This window comes from Acipenser ruthenus, unplaced genomic scaffold (assembly GCF_902713425.1).
Source record: "Acipenser ruthenus unplaced genomic scaffold, fAciRut3.2 maternal haplotype, whole genome shotgun sequence".
Classification (NCBI taxonomy): Eukaryota; Metazoa; Chordata; class Actinopteri; order Acipenseriformes; family Acipenseridae; genus Acipenser; species Acipenser ruthenus.
The window spans coordinates 46,653-65,923 of NW_026707271.1; the positions used below are offsets into that span (position 1 = coordinate 46,653).

The following is a 19,271-nucleotide window of genomic DNA, read 5'->3' on the forward strand; positions in this document are numbered from 1 at the left end:
TTGAAACAAGCAAAGAACTCGCCTGGATTTGAACCCAGTCCATCTCACTTCCACGGAGGAGTCTGCTTTTTCATTGCCTTATATAAGAAATTAACCAAGTCTTTGAAAACAATGGAAGAACGCACCAGGATTTGAACTCAGTCCCCCAAGGTGAGCAGCACAGCATGCTAGTGAACTAGCCCACTGCACCACCTGTCTGCTTGTGACTGCCTTGCTGTCTAACCTTGTATATGAGGTTCACTTACCTTGTCAAAGATCGCACACTGCAGGAGTTGAGAATCCTGGCGCTGGCTGCACAGTTGCAGTCTTTCATGCCACTGAAGAGAGGAGGGATTATGAAACACCCCTGTTACACAGCAGGGCTCGGAGGTAAATACCAGGGATACCAGGTCAATGCTATGAGTGTTAACACTAATCATATATATAATAACTGTGTGGCTTCCAGAGGAACATGTGTTTTTTATATTGTGTTCCTCGTCAAGCTGTGGAATCTGAAGCTGCGCAGCAGAAATGATTCCACTTCCAGCAGGTTGACTTTGTGCAAAGTTTCTATTCTGATGTAAACTTTCATCCCCCCCCCGAGCACTGTACTGTCTCCACTAAATCATTATTACTGATGAACCAACGGGAGCGCCAAGCCTTCCTCAATAGGCAAAGCTAGCGCTGCTGTTCAGGGTGAGCGTGCCTCAGCACTGCCAGCAAGCACTCGGGCGCTGGGGAGTAAAGCAGCACAAGAGCCTGGATGTCTTGGCTTTGCTGGAGTGAAGGGAGCTCTGTGAACACTGTCCTGTCCTTTCTGCAGAGGAAACGTTAGATTAGCATGGAAAGCGACCCCTTAGAGGAAGGACAGCGTTCTGATCAAGGACAGGTGGAGGGCCATGAAAAGGCTTCAGAGGCTTCTAGTCGTAGTTTAAAGTTTCAGCCAATAAAAGTGCCACGTTGTGTGTCTGTATTGTAGCTGCGATTACTGCCTGGTGATTGAGAATAAATATGTATGGATCCCCTTTCAGGGCTTGTTGTGTGACAGGATGCTGCATGGAGCCATGAAGAAGGGAAACGTCCACACAGTATGTATTTCCAAACGTCCGGATTTATTAAAGAAAAAGGCTTGAAAGTAAAACAATCTCCCCTCTACGAGCAATGGTAATGGAAGGGCTGCAGTCCCCAGCAAAAACACACTCTGTTACCCACAAGCCTCCTGCACCAAACTGGGCTCCTTTTAAAATAGCAGAAAGGAGAAAATGTGGTTTGTCTTACCAAACACACACAATGCGAACAGTCAGTCAATATGTAGCGGTATTGTGAAGCGGGATGTGGGGCTGCTCAATACCTTGCTCACTGGGTGTGCTTCTATTCTTTTAAACAAAGTAAGGAGAGGGGGAGGAGAGAGGGGAGAGGTGGAGAGGGCAGCAGCAGTATTGCTCAGTCCAGGAAGGACAGCTCCATGCACTCCCCATTGCCTCAGGGTGAAGCATGCGGGTCGCCAGCCGCTCCATATCATCCAGGCTCAATAAGCGCAGCCTCCGCTCGTAATCCTGAGAGAGAGGCAGAGGGAGAGACACAGAGTCACAACTACACGCTGCACTACACCTGCATTTCAGAGTGTGTGTGCTGCAGCTGTGATTGTGTGTGCGTCTCTGTGTCACTGTACAACTGTGTCTGTGTGTGTCTGTATAACACTGTGCATGTGCTGCAGCTAGGATTGTGTGTGTGTAGCAGTGTTTATTGTGTTCAGGTTACCTTGTGTAGCTGCTCCAGACTCTCACTGTGTGTGTGTGTGTCTGTTTGTGTGTGTGTGTGTATATAGCAGTGTGTGTGTTTATTGTGTTCAGGTTACCTTGTGTTGCTGCTCCAGACTCTCACTGCGTCGGCAGGGCTGAAGTGTTTGTTCAGAATAGCAGGCAGGCTGTGCCACACTGACCCGGGGTGAGGCGAGGCATGAGAGGAGGGGTTAGGCGAGGGGTGAGAGGAGGGGCGAGGGGTGACAGGAGGGTTGAGGAGAGGGGTGAGAGGAGGGGTGAGGTGTGAGAGGAGGGGTGTGGCGAGGGGTGAGGTGTGACAGGAGGGGTGAGGCGAGGGTGAGGGGTGAGGTCTGAGAGGAGGGGTGACACGGAGTGCTGTTCTTGCTCGGGTGACACTTTCTCTGTTGGGGGCGTCACAACGAGTTCAGCTTGGAATCGGGAGCGATGGAGTCATGTGACAGTCTGTGCTCATCTGAGAGAGAGAGAGGGAGGGGGAGAAACAGGAGAGATTCAAGACCAGGTAGATTAACTCTTAGCTGCTGACTCAGTGTAATTTCATAACTTTTGTTACGATGACAAAACACGTCATATCTCTGCCGTCCAATCAGCAATTTTGTTTTTTTAAAGTATGAGTCATAGCCATGACTACGGGACTTGTCATGATACCATTGGTTTAGGGCTAGGGTGGGCGGGACATATAATATTTTGATTACAAGGGCGAGTCTCTGTTGGCGCCATTGTGACTGAGTGCACAGCAGAGTCGAAGCTCTGTATCTCCAGTTTTACAATCCCAAGAGTGCTAATCTACATATCATCTAAACGGGAGGTACTTGGGCTAATTAACCATATTGTTGTTGTTTTTTTTTTCAACTTGATATTGTTTTTTTGTGCTGAGTACATCTGCAGTGTTTATTTTTGTTTTGTTTTCTCTGTGTCTCTCGTGTGCTCGCTTGCTTGCTGGGCAGGGCTAACTTCATGACTGCTGTAGACGAGAGGAGCTACTGTACCAACACCACGTTTCGTTTTGTTTGTTTGTTTTTTTAAACATCTTTCTTATAGTTAGTTTCACATACGTTTTTATTTTAGACTTGTTTTTCCTCAGGAGAGAAGGCAAAACTAACAGGTCTATCGCATGTGATGCAAAGTTAGGCGTTTGTGTACGTCTGTGTTTTACTTTTTCTAGTCGATTCATTATTTCTCTGTAGTCGTTATTATTATTTAATTATGCATCTATTATTTTTTAACTTTTTTTATTCGATGTGTAAAAGAATGAGGAAAACACCTTGTTTAGTTTTTATTTTTACGTTGTGTATGTAGCCTATGTAAAAAACAAAGACATTTAGCTGGAGTTATTATTTAGCCATGTATTTTATTACTCGTTTACTGTGTGTAAAGAACAGAAAACATTATTTAGCTGTTGTCACTATTATTATTTAGCCATGTATTTTATTACTTGTTTACTTTTTTATGTGTGTGAAAAAGGATGGAGCAGAATATTAATATTAGTATTATTATTATTATTATTATTATTATTATTATTATTATTAATTGGTATTTATTTTAATGTTTTATGTGGGTGTGTGTAAGCCAGAAAATGGATGGAGACAATCAGCTCTAGCATGTGGTTCAGTCACTGAAGAGGAGGAGGGCCCTGACTGAGGAAGAGATCGAGGGCATGTACGCCATGGAGGAGGACCTCCCTGATGAAGAGCTGCTGCAGGAGGAGGAGGATGAGGAGGAGGAGGAGAGTGATCTGGAGGAGCCCCAGTCCAGCACTTCAACTGCAGGGTAGTTTTGATAATAAATATATACAGCACAATATGGAAGGTTTTATTTTTTTGTCTCCCTCCCTCCCAAATAAAATTCTTAATTTCAGAGTTTTATTTGTAATATACTTTTTTTTTCAAATAAAAAAATTAAACATTTTACTTGATAACTTGTGTGTTGTTTCTTTATTTTTGTACTGAAATATAATTGTATCTCAAACAGGGCAACAGTGTTTCCAGTCTCACTTTTTGCCAAGTTTTAACCCTGGTCTGCCTTTGCCATTTCGGAGGTTGATTTTTGTAAAATACTAGGCATTGCAAAACCTTATCTAGCTCTGCAACTGTTCAAGATATTTCAATTCTGATTTCAGATTTGAATTCCTTGGAAAATTGTGCAGCTACAATATACTCTAAGTTTTTTTTTTTTTTATATAACACTTGGAAAGAGGTTGAAATTGACCATTTTTAAAAATATTATTTATTATTTTTCATATTTCGATAATTTTTTGGGAGGTGTAGCTCATATGAAAATAAAAATAAAATCACCCCACAACAAAATAAATTACATCAATGGAAAGATCTACTTAATGCCTTTCTGTAGGTGTATTGGGTTTTCATTTCTGATTTAAGGTTCCAAAACTACAAGTGTTTAAACAGAAAGTGTTCATGTTTATGACCGGATATGGTTATTCCCCGTAGGCAGCATAGGGTTAAAACACTTCATGCAACTCAAAGATGATAAAAGGTTGAAAACACTTTGTTTGCAGGTGTTACTGTTAATAGATATATGTAGAATAACATGCATGCTTTTTAACTGAGTGCTGAGCTGTGCTGTGCTGTGCTGTGCTGTTCAGCCTACCTGCCAGCGCCTTGCCTTTGTAGAGGAGTCCCTGTTGATTGACAGGTATGTTGAGCCTGTCAGAGACCAGACTCCAGACTGTGGAGACCTTCTCATCCTCACAGACCTGTCAAGAGACAAGAACATACAGACACACACTGAGGGGATGAGCATTAAACACTGAAACTACATCTTCATCCTCACAGGACAGGAGAGAGACAAGAACACACAGACACACAGTGAGGGGATGAGCATTAAACACTGAATCTACATCTTCATCAGTACGCAAGCCTCGAGTGAAGCAACATCCCTCATCTGACACCATGCAAATGCACTTAGTGTCATTTCAAACGGGATTGAGATTATTATGCTCATGAGCTAAAAGGCAAGAACAACGTACGATTATAAACAATAAAGATGACCCCCAGTCAATATAGCCGGGGAATCACACCCCCGTCAAACCGCACCCTGCTGATCAGAGCTCACAAAGACAAACACTGTTAAAAGCCACTCAGCAAACAGTCACAAGCGGGTCCGGACGGCCATTTGTTATTAAAAATGCGGGATTCAAAAACAACCGCTGCACTGAATAATAAACAAAGTAAACGAGATGCACTCACCTGGTTTAACGAGCGCTGTCCCTCGTAGTCTGTGTAAAACAATAGCAAACGCCTCCTCACATGGCGTCCTTCTTCCACAAACTTATCACATGAAATAAAGTCGTTTCACACAGACACACGCCTCCGGCTGAGCTGTCCTCTGCTCTTTACAATTGGTAGCGAACTTCAGGGAGACAGACGAGGCTTTAGCTTTCATTTCCTAGCCAATGCTGCCCTCGTGTGGACATTTAGTAGAACTGCTGTCGAGGGGTTGAATTGAGTGTTAACTAATTCTGCTTCATAAAATCAAATGAAACCTGCTGAAAAACGTCACGTTAGCATACTGAAATACACGCCGCTTGTAGTTTTCCAATTTACTTAACTAAAAACTGACACAAATATAAAATGTGACATTTCCAAAACTGACGCTGCTCTTTTATTTAAACAACTGCTCTATCAATACAATGGTCGTCGTGAATCTTGGTTATATTTCTACGTCTGTGATTAAATTATTACAAACACCCGTATATACTTTTAGATACATTTTAAACCGCTATAAAAGAGAACTACAGTTGATTCCTTCACGCACGTTCCGGTTTAGAATCGTTGTTTTCTTTGGTTATTTCGAAACTGGCCGTTTTAAAATATGACTGATAGTAAAACAATTCTTCACTAGAAGCATGAAAATATAATACTATTAAAATACTGACGTGGGCTGCTAGCCTGTGAAATGAAAAGGCTCTTGTGTCTGGCAAGCCAGTAAAATTATTTCTGCTGTTTAATCTAGAACTGGTAATTGTAAACACGTGGCATTTAAAATGAACAACCCCAATACAAATACTTCAACACAGATTTGTATTTATTTTTTTTTAAATTGTAATTGTGTTTCTTCTGGATTTAAATATCAGTAATGAAGACTGAGTGCTTCAAACCTGGACTGAAATATTCAGCCTCAAAACTATATCAAAATAACAACACCTGAAGAAAGATTTGTGTTTATTGAAGAGACAGCTGCTGTAGGAGAGCAGGATCGGGAGATTGGCGGGTAGGATACTAGGGAGTACATTTACAAGAGGGACCCTAATTAACTGGGAATAAATTCATCTTTTTGTGTCGTTGGCAATGTTACCTGAAAGCAGCGTCAATGTTATTTCATAACATTAGTTACGAACGTTCTCGTAACTTTACGAAAACCTTCCAAAGAAATGTTCTTTAAAAATTACTTCATGTTATCCTGACTTTCGAATAACATTCTTCTAACGTTCTGGGCACATCATTGTGTTAGCTGGGTTACTATCCAATCTATTACTGACACCTTGTGGTCATGATTCGCAACTGCACGTCATTAAAGTTGCTTAACATTCAATTTCTGCAAGTGTGTCACATGATACTCGTTTCGTGTTGTTTGTATACTCTTAGTAAATTAATGGTACAACCAAAAATATGTTTTAAAACAAACACCATTTATTTATTTTCACAACATAGAACAGCATAAACATTCTGCATGGAGAAATGTGATCGCACAGTTCCGTTTTTACAAAGCTGGTAAAGGATTTACTCGTGAGTCAGGGCAGTACATGTGTTTATTAGAGTGACTGTATCCTACTTACAGCGCATCGACTCAAACAACACGGGTGTAAAAAAAGCCCCCATAACTGACCCCTGTCACGCAATTAAGCGATCATTTTTTAAAAACTAGTTCTGTGAGTAAATCCTTTACCAGCTTTGAAAAACGGAACTGTGTGATCACATCTGTCCATCCACAATGTATTCCTTTTTCATTTATTGGAATGGCTGCTGCCCGCTAAAACTCACCGGAGGATGATTATTAATCCCTCCTAATAAATAATAATTATAAATCTTTAATAGCCTAATAATCTGATTCTCACGCGCGCTGTCTACAACATTGACATTTAATCAGTAGAGGGGTTGGAGAGAAGAGGGGAGCTCCGATTGGCTGCCTTGGTGAGAAGAGGGGAGCTCCGATTGGCTGACTCGGTGACAAGAGGGGAGCTCCGATTGGCTGGCTGGGTGACAAGAGGGGAGCTCCGATTGGCTGGCTGGGTAACAGGAGGGGAGCTCCGATTGGCTGGCTGGGTGACAAGAGGGGAGCTCCGATTGGCTGACTCGGTGAAAAGAGGGGATCTCCGATTGGCTGACTTGGTGACAAGAGGGGAGCTCCGATTGGCTGGCTGGGTGAGAAGAGGTGAGCTCCGATTGGCTTACTCGGTGACAAGAAAGGAGCTCCGATTGGCTGGCGGGCTGACAAGTGGGGCGCTCCGATTGGCTGATTCGGTGACAAGAGGGGAGCTCCGATTGGCTGGCTGGGTGACAAGAGGGGAGCTCCGATTGGCTGACTCGGTGACAAGAGGGGATCTCCGATTGGCTGGCTTGGTGGCAAGAGGGGAGCTCCGATTGGCTGACTTGGTGACAAGAGAGGAGCTCCGATTGGCTAACGTCTAACGTCAGGGCCGGCATTATGGCAAGGCAAGCAAGATAAATTAACCACTCAGCTTTTGAGTTTAGTTGACGAGCCAACCTCCGTTTAAAAAAAAAAAAAAAAAAAAAAAAAAGTTATCGTGGGTTGACAGACAGAATTTCCCAGCACTAAGTTTCTTTGTATAATCCCTGCCATGCTACTGTAGCCTATCAGGCTTTGTTGAGCTGACTCGCTTGTGTTTCAGCTGCTAGTTTCGGAAACACTGGAGGGAGTGTGAAGTACTGGGACTTGTGAGGAAATTATTTGTTTCAAACTGGCTATGGTACATTTTGTTTTTTAATTAATGCATTATTTAAGCATTCATTTTTGTCTGGGGGGGTAAAACCCCACTTGCGTTTTAAAGAAAAACGAGCTCGGTTTGGATAACTGTATCGCATGAAAAGAAACTACAGCTGAATGAGGATTGTACGAGAATGGCGAGGGAGTAAGTACAAACATTTATTATAATAATATAGTACAATATTGAAGTTTAATATTCTGTTTTTGGCTCATTGTCCCGTTTTTCACAAACGCATGTTACCATACAGGGATGTCAGTAAAATTCGATTTCATAAAAATGAGCGCAGCATTAACATTGTTAATGTGGTTAAGGGACGTAAGGCTTCTGTTTACTTTGCAAGTAGCGTACAATTACATTGTAGATAAATGCCGTTTCATTGTGCTTTAAACAGGTCATAAACGGGCTGGTTTGTGATTTTATATTGAAGTTCAGTAAGATCATCAATGTAGCATTATGGATTTTGTTAACGGTATATATATATATATATATATATATATATATATATATATATATATATATATATATATATATATGTGTGTGTATATGTAAGGACTGGGAATAATCGACCCGCATAAGTGTAATCCTGTTTAAATGTATAGCTGAATATTTATAATATTTTTATAAATTTTTATTTTTTATAATATTTATGAAAAAAAAACGACTATACAAGTACGACTACTAATAATAACGTAATATCAGAACTACTAATATATGCTTACTCATATTAAATTTTTATGAAGCGCTCACTGCAAACGAACGGTTTCAGTCTTTTTCGTTTTTTTTTGTCTGGATCAGAAGGAAACTTTATATTTCTGTCCAGAACAAAAGAATCGGGCATAACCGCGCTCGGCATTTTGGTCATCTTCCATAGTAATGCTGACTGTGAAAGAGTGTTCAGCTTGGTGACCAAAAACAAAACCCAACACAGAGCCAGCCTGAGCACAGACATGCTAAGATCACTGGTAACGCACAAAGTCCTGATGTCAGCGAAGCAGCAAGTGTGTCACACACAAACCTTTCGTGACACCTTGCTCAGGAAAGCCAAGTCAGCCACCTATGAAGCTAAACATTCAAGATCTGAAAGTGCAGTTTGACCTGTTGGATTCCTTTCTGTTCCAAACAACTCACTTTGTGGATTGCTATTACATTTGGTGCTGACTCACTGACTATTTACAAGGGGTTTTTCCATTTTTTGAAAGTGCTTTGTTTCTGTTTTTAGAAGCTTATACATTTCAATTTGTTTTGTTTTGACAGTAAATAAAATACCAACATACTACAAAAATGGCTATTTTCTGTACTTAAAATAATTCAGTTGGTATAAATTAAAAAGGTTTCATCTATACTAAGGTAAACAAAATTAAATTTAAACTGAAACAATCATATCTAATCTCATTATTTTTTTACTGATAATTTCATCCTCAGAACTCTCCAGAGTGTAGCATTTAGCTGTTTGATACCCTAAAGCAATTCTGAGGGGAAGCCGAGATGTCCTTGTGAAAGAGTGCTACTCAAAATGAAATGTCAAGGTTGGCAGGTCTGGGGCGTTGAGGTCACATTCCCTCTGGGCTCAATACAGCTTAAAGGCAGGAAAGGAAAAAAAGCCTTTTCAGGGTCTTGGCCTCTGCAGAATCATTTCCACTAATTCTGTTTTCTCTGTATATTCATATATATTTAGATTTGCCATTTTCATATTTCTTGTATTCCAATATTGTAATTTAAGGCTCATCCAGGTAGATTGTCTAATTTAGTTCATGAAAATATGTAACTTCATATCGAGGGAAGTCTTTTTCATTCAATTGTTAACATAAATGAAAAAGCTGCTGCAAATGAGCATTGTAGAGTTTAATTTGAATGATCTTGAACAAAGCTTTTGGGATGATGTTTTCGGCCGTTTAGACTCTTATTTTCAGGGTTATTAATCTCTGTCTCCAGCTCTTTTGTTTTGTAGAAGCAGTTTATGGGCCGGACAGACGTGTGAAGGCCAGCGGCGTGGAAGACCTCATCACAGAGACGCTGAGATTCGCGCCTCACACAGGAGGAAAGGAGCGACAGGTGAATCACGCTCATGTTCATTCAAATCTAAGTGAACGTACCTTTTTACTTGTGCATGTGCTTTCTCCAAACTGTCATTTTAACCCAACCCTTTTCTTTTCTAGGCAACTTCGTGGAACTGACAGTGAAGCCGGGCCATCATTCCTCTGAAGTGAGCTTTTGAATTCTTATAAACACTCTGGGTTTCAAGTTCAGTATCAGTTTTGGATGCATTTCAAATAAACCTCATGTGACCTCTCCATGCGCTTACACACACACACACACACACACACACACTGACGCACACACACTGACTTTTTTTTAACTAATCAGATTAGGTATGTGTACATAGACATAAAGGATTTTTCCCCCCACACACTTTTGTAATCTGCTTTCATATTTTTTATGCTTTATTTTATGTATGTATTTACTCTCTATTTTTTAATGTCTACTGTTGTCTGTGGCTAATTTATTACAGTGAAGTTGTTACATTGTAATTTTTTATAGTAGATTGTATTTTGCTGCTTGATAAACCTTGGAAAAAGTTGTCTGCTAAATGTCTGTAATAATAATAATAATAATAATAATAATAATAATAATAATAATAAATTACACTTAATGTGTTCAATGCAACATTGGGCCTGTACTGTCAAAAACATACTTTCCAAGTATGGAAATATTTCAGTAGAATAGCACGGTGTGACCCTCTGCGGTATGAGGCCTCCACCAACACTATACTGTATATTTATTGATGTATTTTTAATAGGGTACAGCAATGCAGAATGAGAGAAACTATGAGGATTGTTGATCCAATTGGGACACTTTTGTGAAGACTTGAGCGTTACCCAACGAAGAGCCTACAGTGTTCCTTCTCCTTTGTCACTCTGGCACATAGATGGGAATCATGAGTTAATTCAGTAAGTACACAAATACAAAACATACTTTAAATTTGAACACAAAGTATCAATACATTAAAAATGTATTTACAAGCATAAGGCAATGTATATTACTAATAGTATGTAGTACATCACTGCATCACCTTGTATTTCAATGAAGTTCAACATTGCATTCACTGCAGAACAAGATACTGTGTTACTATTAGTAAAATGTATTGTGATATTTTGTGTTAAATGATAATAATATCTTCCAATTAGTCTTTTGGATGAGGCTTTAAACTGAGGCCCTAACTCTCTGTGGCCATTAAAGATCCCATGGGGCACATTTCAAAAGGAGTAGGGTTGTCAACCCTGGTGTCCTGGCTAAATTCCAGTTCACCAATAACTGCTTCCGCATATTCTTCCACTCCCCTTCATCCAATTGTACAGATTTCATAAGAACTGTAAACGCTTTGGAAGCATTTACAGTTATTAAAAGCACGATAAGTGTATAATAGCACATTTTAGAAACACAGGCAAAGTAGGAACTACAGTACAAAGAAGCAAATATTTTGTTCTGGTTAACATTGTATCTTATTTTGCCTACAGATGGAGGATAGTCATTCATGGCGGCATTGATGGCTACAGTAGAAAAATGGTGTACCTGAAAGCCAGCAACATCAACAGAGCTTGTACAGTTTTTGAAAGTTTTGTTGGAGCTGTATATCAGTTTGGCTTACCATCACAAGTCCGAAGGCCTTGAAAACATTGAAGTGGCTCGATTTATGCTGGAGCATCCTCGTCGTGTGTTGGGTAAATTATTACAGAACTGTAATGGAAAAATAGTGCATTTATTCAGTTAAATTTATTGAATTTACATACTGTTTAGTGTCTTGTATTTAATAAGTAAATATTAAGTATTTTATAATTAAAATAAATGACAAAATAATTTCATACTAAGGCAGAATTTAGAATCCTGTGTAAATATTTTGTTTAAAGTAAGTTGGTTTTGCCATCGTTAAAACACTAGCATTTTAAACTGTTTGTCTATTTCTAATTTTTTGTAGACAGAGGAAGCCATATCACAGGTCGAAGTGTGCACAACCAGCGCATTGAGAGGCTGTGGCGTGATGTCTGCTACACAGTTACCAGCAATTATTATGCTGCCTTGCAGTACTTGCAGGCAATACAGGCACTTGACCCAGATGATGAACTTCACTACGTGATGATTCCAAGACTGAACATGCACCTTGATATGTGGGACCGACGTCCTCTATCCTCGGAGCACATGAAATCCCCACAGCAGCTATGGATTCAAGGGCTACTGTCAAACTACAGCAGCGGAAATCCCACTTCCTGTGAGACTTGGAACTCTGATATGGTACTTCCTTTTCTTCAGCGATACAAATAAAGGTTACCTTATATATCTAATTAACATGTTAAATTGATTGTCTCCATTTTACTAGATGGATTTTGATAACTATGGAAGGACCTGGAGCCTGCCGTGAATCAGAGCCCCCAGTTTCATTGCAGGACACACTGGTTCCTCTCCTTCCAGTCAACATTGACCCTTTGAGGACGAGCAGCTGTTTTGGACTTGATCTTTATTTAGAAGCATTAAGTGTAGCAAACAACAGAAATGCCTAAATGTAGGTTTTAAGACCTTTACATACCACAACCGCTCCTTTTCATCCTGAAAAGGCTTTCAAACATGTATTGTACAGTGCACTCAGGTTTTAGCAAGGGTTCTCTTCTCATCACCTCTGCAAGTGTTAATGTGAATAGTTTTTATAATAAAAATAATTATTTTTACCCTTTTTATTTTAAACCCAGTTTGTAAAGGCCAATTTCTAGTCAACTTGGAGTATCACAGTATTTTGCCATTTTGATTTAAGTAGTGTTAAATATAATGTGAATATAGCTGATGGATTTGTGTTTTAATTCTCAGTTTAAAAATAAGCTGCAAACAGACTTTACATCACAGAAATGCAAATAGTGTTTATTAATAAGGAGGAAAAGTAAAATGTTCTTTCTTGGAACAACTTAACAACTGTTAAGAATTCTCTATTACCAAAAATCCTTAGGAGGGAAAAGATCCAGCCTATACTTTTATTTAAAGGCACTGATGTTAATATTGACAGATTGAACTATTACATTTTAATATTTTAGTAAATTGAATTGTAGTGCTTAATAAAGGTGTCTGCTAAATATCTGCAATAATAATAACTACAGGTAAGAATTCTCAACCAAAAGTGACTCACTTGCTAAATTTAAGTGTACAAAGAATTATAGATAACAAAAATGACAAACATAAAAATTCTAGCAGCACTTTGGCATGCATAACATTGTTCTTAGGATCGAACATACTTGTGCCCTTTGACTACAGGTATGGTAAGCAAAGGAATTTGGTTATGCCCTTCCAAAGCCTGGGGAATTTTTAATTCCAAAGTCCATATCATCCCTGAAGGACTCGTATGAATGCCTGCATGGTACCCTTAATATGCTGGAACATGTGTTTGCAAGTGGAAACCGTGAACCATCATGCAAAAATTCAACAGTTGGAGCAGGGTTGAAGCCCAATGCTGGTACACTGTCACTTCCTGTGGCAAAGACAAGGATGTCCTCCAGGGTAACTCCACAAATCCCCACTAAAAAAAAACAAACAGAAAAATACATCAATCATCTTTGTAACTGCCATTGAGGTTTTTCACGGGACGTCACTGCTGTTGGGTCTCCATTTTGAAGGGCAGAAAGCACTGTATGCCAATGGCAGAATAATGTTATTAATATAATTAAAATATGATTAAGTTAAAGACTTTTAAATTGTATCACTGATTATTTTGAAATATGTATGCACACTCTACAGATTTAAGTGATGATTTGTATTTTTTTAATCCTTATATAAAGTTATTATAATATATGTTTTATGAGCAAGTCCAATTAACTATGTATAAACGTTTACATAGAAGTACTGTAACTAACGGTATATAACTTCATTCATATTAGTTTTGTATTTTAAACAAAGTACTGAATATGTAACCTGTTTAAACCTTGGTCTGATAACAAATAATTAATTTATCTAAATGTCAGGCAATCAATAATAATAATAATAATAATAATAATAATACGCAAGCATTTTATTCATTATACAATTGTTTCTTGACATGTACCTGCTGAGAGCTACATTTTCCATCAAGAACCCTCTCACATGACTGTTTTAAATTGTATATAAACTTCTTAAATGTATACTACTATATTGGGATGCTAGTTCAATGTGGATACACAACATCTTATTGAAATTGCATTTAAAATAAAACGTACTCTCTACATCCAAGAGATAATCCCTCCAATGACATACTGCTTCATTTTCTCTCTCAAACTTGTTACTCCCACAGTCAGATCGCTGCTCTTCAAGCACATCAGCAGTCAGCTTCTCTGTCGATTGACAGAAAATAGGTTTAAAGGTTTCAGGGTGGGCCTTCATAGAATCCATTACACCGAGAGAACGGAGTCCTTCTTGCAACCTGTGCAAAATATTTGAATAATGAATGTTCTGAATTAGTAATACAGTAGACACTTGAAAAAAAGATGTACATACCCCAATGCAATGCTTGTTTTCAGAGCATATAAAATATTCTCTTCAATAATAATGTAGATTTTTTTAAAATATATAAAACAAGCCACTGGCTTTCTTCAATACATTAATTATTTAATTAAGTAGCCCAGATGTGGGTAGGGGGAATGTGATTCTCTATGTATTAGTATAAATATACAGCTTGGTGCTAGTCACAACATATAATAAGTGATATTTCTTCAGCACAATATAGGGACAAAGTAGATTCAGTTTGGTTTTCAATTCAGTACACATCTGCATGCTACATAATAACATAGAACACTTTTATTAAACTTCTCAGAACACATTTAATATATATTTAATATATAATTAATATAACAATTAGGCTGTGAATTTAAAAGGCTGAGACTGCTTTGGCTGGCTGAGTTTAGGAATGGAATGAGTCGACTTTATAACTTTTTTGTAACTATGGAGCATCAACATTAGGTGGGTACTGTTCTTTGTAATATTAGATTTTTTGTAAAAAGCAAACCTTTCAAACTGTGTTCTTGTTCGCTGAAGAACATACCAGTCGAACCGCATCATCCAGTTCCTTTTTAATTGTCTGACTTTGAAATCTTAAAATTGAAATAAAGAGAACATGCATGCACATTGAAGCAAAATATAAATCCAAGAGTCAGCATCCACAATAAATCCTCTTCAGTCCTGACATCCAATATTTATTTATTTTCTAAATATAACCTGTTAATTTATGTTTCTGGATTTAGGACTATTTATTTGCATAAAAAATATCAATATACTTGTTTTAAATACATACAAACATCCACTAAACAAGGAATGCAAAGGAAGAGGACAAATAATGAGAAGCTAGACAAGAATGAGAGTACACATGATTTCATTAAAACCTTTTTTTCAAGTTTAAGCAATGCTTCAAATAATCCACTTTAAAACATTACAGTTTTTTTATTTAAAAAAGGGCACAGGGGTGCTCCTTGACCAGCCAACAGCTTAAAACACAAATATTTTGGGGCATAGATACAAATTCCATACAGACACAAACAACAAAAATATACATTGAACTTAACTATCAATCAAAACTCAATTAGTGCATTTCATTTCCAGTGTATTATATTCCCAGATACATACAGATTAAACATAAAAGCCTATCAAAACGGTTTTCATCAGCTAAGTACATCTCGGAAGCTAAGCTGTGTGGAAATGAATGGCAACAACTGACTGAATCATGAATATGAAAGTGCAATGTGTCTTTTTGTTGTTTAAAAACAACGATAAAAAGACATCCCATAATCTGGCACAACACAACGACCTCTGACACAAAGAACACAAAGAACTCTGACCTCTGCCATCCCATAATCTGGCACAACACAAAGTGTTTACTTTCCTATGGGTGGTGGACATTGTGTTACAATGTTACATTCACAGAAAATGGTGGTGTTCATAAATGTCATGACAAAGAATTCTATGACAAAAAGTTATTTAAATGAATTAATTCTAAACATACATTTAAAATATACAGTCACCAAGCAAATATTAATTTAGTTGTATGAATACATCTGTTCCTCAAGACTTATTTTAATTGGGGGAAAAAACAATCAATAAGGCTTGTAACACTTACTTAAAAGCTGCATGCGAGCTTTCCTTTAGCGATTCCTCTAGAACTCTATTCAGCTGCTCTTCTTCAGAATCACTAAATACATTGTCTTCACTGACAAGGTCCACATAGTCTCTAAGAAACAAAAGAATAAATAAGAAATTCAGCCCACTATAACACTGATAGCATTTGAAGCTCCATTCTTACTTTCCTTCTGCAGTAATAGTCCTTTGATAGTAAAAGTCTTTTAAATTACATCAATGTGAGACATTGTGCACAACAGAAATTACTGGCATGGAAACAAACATCGTACTCAATATTAATGTTAAAAAAATAAAAAATATTTTGATTATATAAAAATGACAATTACTTACGAGTACTCCACATTGAAAACATTACATACCTGTACAGTCCACTAGAAGAAGCATGGCACTTGTTGTAATAATTTAGAACATGGGATGTGTTGTCATGTGATGACATAGATAGTTGAGTCTCTTCAGATATCTCCATAACGACATCATCTTCCAAATCAGTGTCATCAGGCTGTCTGAAAACAGTTAACAAAGACATACATGCTTTGAATGTCAAAACATATTTACCACAGATACAAGTCAACCACTATGTTGTAAAAGTAAATGAGCAATTTATATGACAAATACACCAGAAAAACAGATGACCTTCCACAGTTTTCAATGTGTTCTGAAAGGCATTGCAGAGGGATATCTTTTCCACACCTTTTGCACTTCTCCATGACCACCTCTTGACACTACAACAAACAAACACACATTTATTTTTAACATGCTTCATTTTTATAGTATGTGTTACATGTGCATTTACACCTTAACCCAGTGATCTCCAGTCCTGATCGTCGAGGGCCATAGTCCAGCAGGTTTAATGCAATAGATATTGCTCAAAAAGAGACAGTAAGAGCGTGCCAGTGAAGAAATATGTTGAGAGTTGGAAAGGGAGGAATCAAAGGTGACACCAAGGTTTGGGCAGAGGAGGAAGGGGAAAGGGTGATAGAATCAAGGGAAATTCAGATAGAAAGGTCTGTAGAGGGAGGCGAAGAAGAAGGAATATAGAGGAGATCAGATTTTGACAACTGTTCTTACCTCTTCAGCCTCACGCTTCGCAATGCTCTCCAGGTTTTTCTGAAGTGGTCGAATGTAGGCCATTGCCTGGTTCAGGCCACTCTCAGTTCTCAGAAATTTCTCACTGTACTCACCGGCTGGCATTGGAATTGGTGCCAATTGTTTGGTTTTATTAACGGACCTCAACATCTGAAAGCCTCCTGCACCTTTCAATTGTGGAAAATGTGAAAACAGAGTTTCACATAGTTCAGAAAATCCTCCATTTTTGTCTGCAAATGTTATTTTTTTCCTACCAAGGGCTGAATTCTGTAAACCAATGCGGTCTTCTCCATTGGGCACAGTTTGAACATTGGTCTCTGTAAGCAAAAGAAATCACGTGTCCAGGTTTCACTGTGTGTAGTTTTCCGTTTACACTTTCCAGTTTTCTGGAACATCTTTTGCCCCCTTGCCCGATCACATGGCTGAAACAGCTGCACAAGATTTCTTTGAATGTGGTCATTTCTAGTGCAGGGAATCCTGCCTGAATCGACTGTAGGGGTTCCCTGTTGTACTTCAGCTAGTGAGGTTTGCATGTTGTTAAACAAACCTCTAAAAGAACTGGGTGAACACGTCCCAGTACCAGTCTGTGATCCTGAGCCAGCAGTGGCTGTGCTTTCTGACTCTCTCTTCAAAATCCTTGCAGCTTCTTGAAGAAGTCGAGCAGCCCCAACATTGGCACTCTCACCACTACAAAAGGAACGGAACTGAAATCATATATTCACATAAACTAAAATAAAATTAATTAATTTAGCAGATGCTTTAATCCAAAGCTATTTACATACAATCGAACCCCGGAATCCTAACCACCACTCTACACTGCCGCACTGATAAATGTACATATATATATATAAAATGAATGCTGCAAGTATTTTACACACACAACTGCAGCACTTGTTTGACCTCACAAGAACTAGGAGAACCGTCCTGCTTACACCCTTGTGCTACTCCAAGTATTGATCAGCTTTAAAATAAATTTAAAAAGAAAACTTAACTCTAAATACCTATACATCTAGCAAGTAATTAATACAAATGATAGGTACATCTTAAGTGAAGCGGTACAACTGTATAATACTGATGCAACATCTCAGACAGGTAGCTGCAGTAGACGACGGGAAATTAATTCATGAAATACTCATTTTTACCCACTTCCCCCGCCAAAAAAAATTTAAATAAAATAAATAACTTGCCTTGATACACGTCTGTCTCTTAATCCGACCAGAATACTGTACCTACTGTAATAATATTCAAAAACCCATCACGATTTTCCAATACTTACTTTTAAATACAGGTACCATTACCCACCCACCCACCACCGTTTTACAGTTACATACACTATATACTACAAAACAAAAAAAAACAAAAAACAGTGACAAATGTGGTCACTATACTCTCTCAAATCATTATAAGTTGGTTATCTATAGCTAAATTGTATCATGCATCGTCTATGTTATGAGCACATGTGATCGAGTATTAATTTTTATACAATAACAAACAAATATAAAAAGAAAACTCGGAATAAACTCGAACTTGCCTTAATTCAGGTCTATCCGCCACCTGTAACGTGAGCGATGCACCAGGAGGATTGTGGGTCCACAGTTTCCATGGCAACCCTGGTAAACGAATACGGTCTTCATGTTAATGATCCGCAAGCAGAATACCATGTTGCATAATCACAATCAGCAAGCAGAATACCATGTTGCATAATCACAATCAGCAAGCAGAATACCATGTTGCATAATCACAATCAGCAAGCAGAATACCATGTTGCATAATCATGATCATGATCAGCAAGCAGAATACCATGTTGCATAATCACAATCAGAAAGCAGAATACCATGTTGCATAATCACAATCAGCAAGCAGAATACCATGTTGCATAATCACAATCAGCAAGCAGAATACCATGTTGCATAATCACAATCAGCAAGCAGAATACCATGTTGCATAATCACAATCAGCAAGCAGAATACCATGTTGCATAATCACAATCAGCAAGCAGAATACCATGTTGCATAATCATGATCATGATCAGCAAGCAGAATACCATTGCGGAAGTGCATCTTAATTTTGGCACGGATCACCCTCCATAAGTATCATGTGACACATTTGCAGAAATTGAATGTTAAGCAACTTTAATGACGTGCAGTTGCGAATCATGACCACAAGGTGTCAGTAATAGATTGGATAGTAACCCAGCTAACACAATGATGTTTCCGGAACGTTAGGAGAATGTTATTTGAAAGTCAGCATAACATTAAGTAATTTTTAAAGAACATTTTTTGGAATGTTTTCGTAAAGTTACGAGATCTTACGTAACTAATGTT

At 38.3% G+C, this 19,271-nt stretch overlaps 4 long non-coding RNA genes across 13 annotated transcripts; 2 read left to right on the plus strand and 2 right to left on the minus strand.

Moving 5' to 3' along the window:
• Window positions 1-1,070: 1,070 nt before the first annotated feature.
• LOC117965903 (uncharacterized) lies at window positions 1,071-6,011 on the minus strand. Its single transcript, XR_009320437.1, has 4 exons — window positions 4,967-6,011; window positions 4,368-4,473; window positions 1,838-2,214; window positions 1,071-1,535 (listed from the first exon to the last, which is right to left on the minus strand). It is a non-coding gene; the product is annotated as an uncharacterized LOC117965903 (long non-coding RNA).
• Window positions 6,012-7,467: 1,456 nt separating this feature from the next.
• LOC131725095 (uncharacterized) lies at window positions 7,468-11,381 on the plus strand. Its single transcript, XR_009320435.1, has 5 exons — window positions 7,468-7,869; window positions 9,658-9,777; window positions 9,882-9,928; window positions 10,523-10,673; window positions 11,241-11,381. It is a non-coding gene; the product is annotated as an uncharacterized LOC131725095 (long non-coding RNA).
• Window positions 11,382-11,384: 3 nt separating this feature from the next.
• On the plus strand, window positions 11,385-12,219 carry LOC131725094 (uncharacterized). The gene is made up of 3 exons (XR_009320434.1): window positions 11,385-11,444; window positions 11,699-12,012; window positions 12,098-12,219. It is a non-coding gene; the product is annotated as an uncharacterized LOC131725094 (long non-coding RNA).
• Window positions 12,220-12,609: 390 nt separating this feature from the next.
• On the minus strand, window positions 12,610-17,632 carry LOC117414430 (uncharacterized). Of its 10 annotated transcripts, none has more exons than XR_004546230.3 (7): window positions 16,930-17,632; window positions 16,495-16,583; window positions 16,221-16,364; window positions 15,842-15,952; window positions 14,738-14,822; window positions 13,953-14,155; window positions 12,610-13,279 (listed from the first exon to the last, which is right to left on the minus strand). It is a non-coding gene; the product is annotated as an uncharacterized LOC117414430 (long non-coding RNA). The 10 variants fall into 10 exon arrangements; XR_004546233.3 differs by having other exon boundaries at window positions 16,477-16,583; XR_004546231.3 differs by having other exon boundaries at window positions 16,221-17,264; window positions 17,495-17,632.
• Between the last annotated feature and the right edge of the window lie 1,639 nt (window positions 17,633-19,271).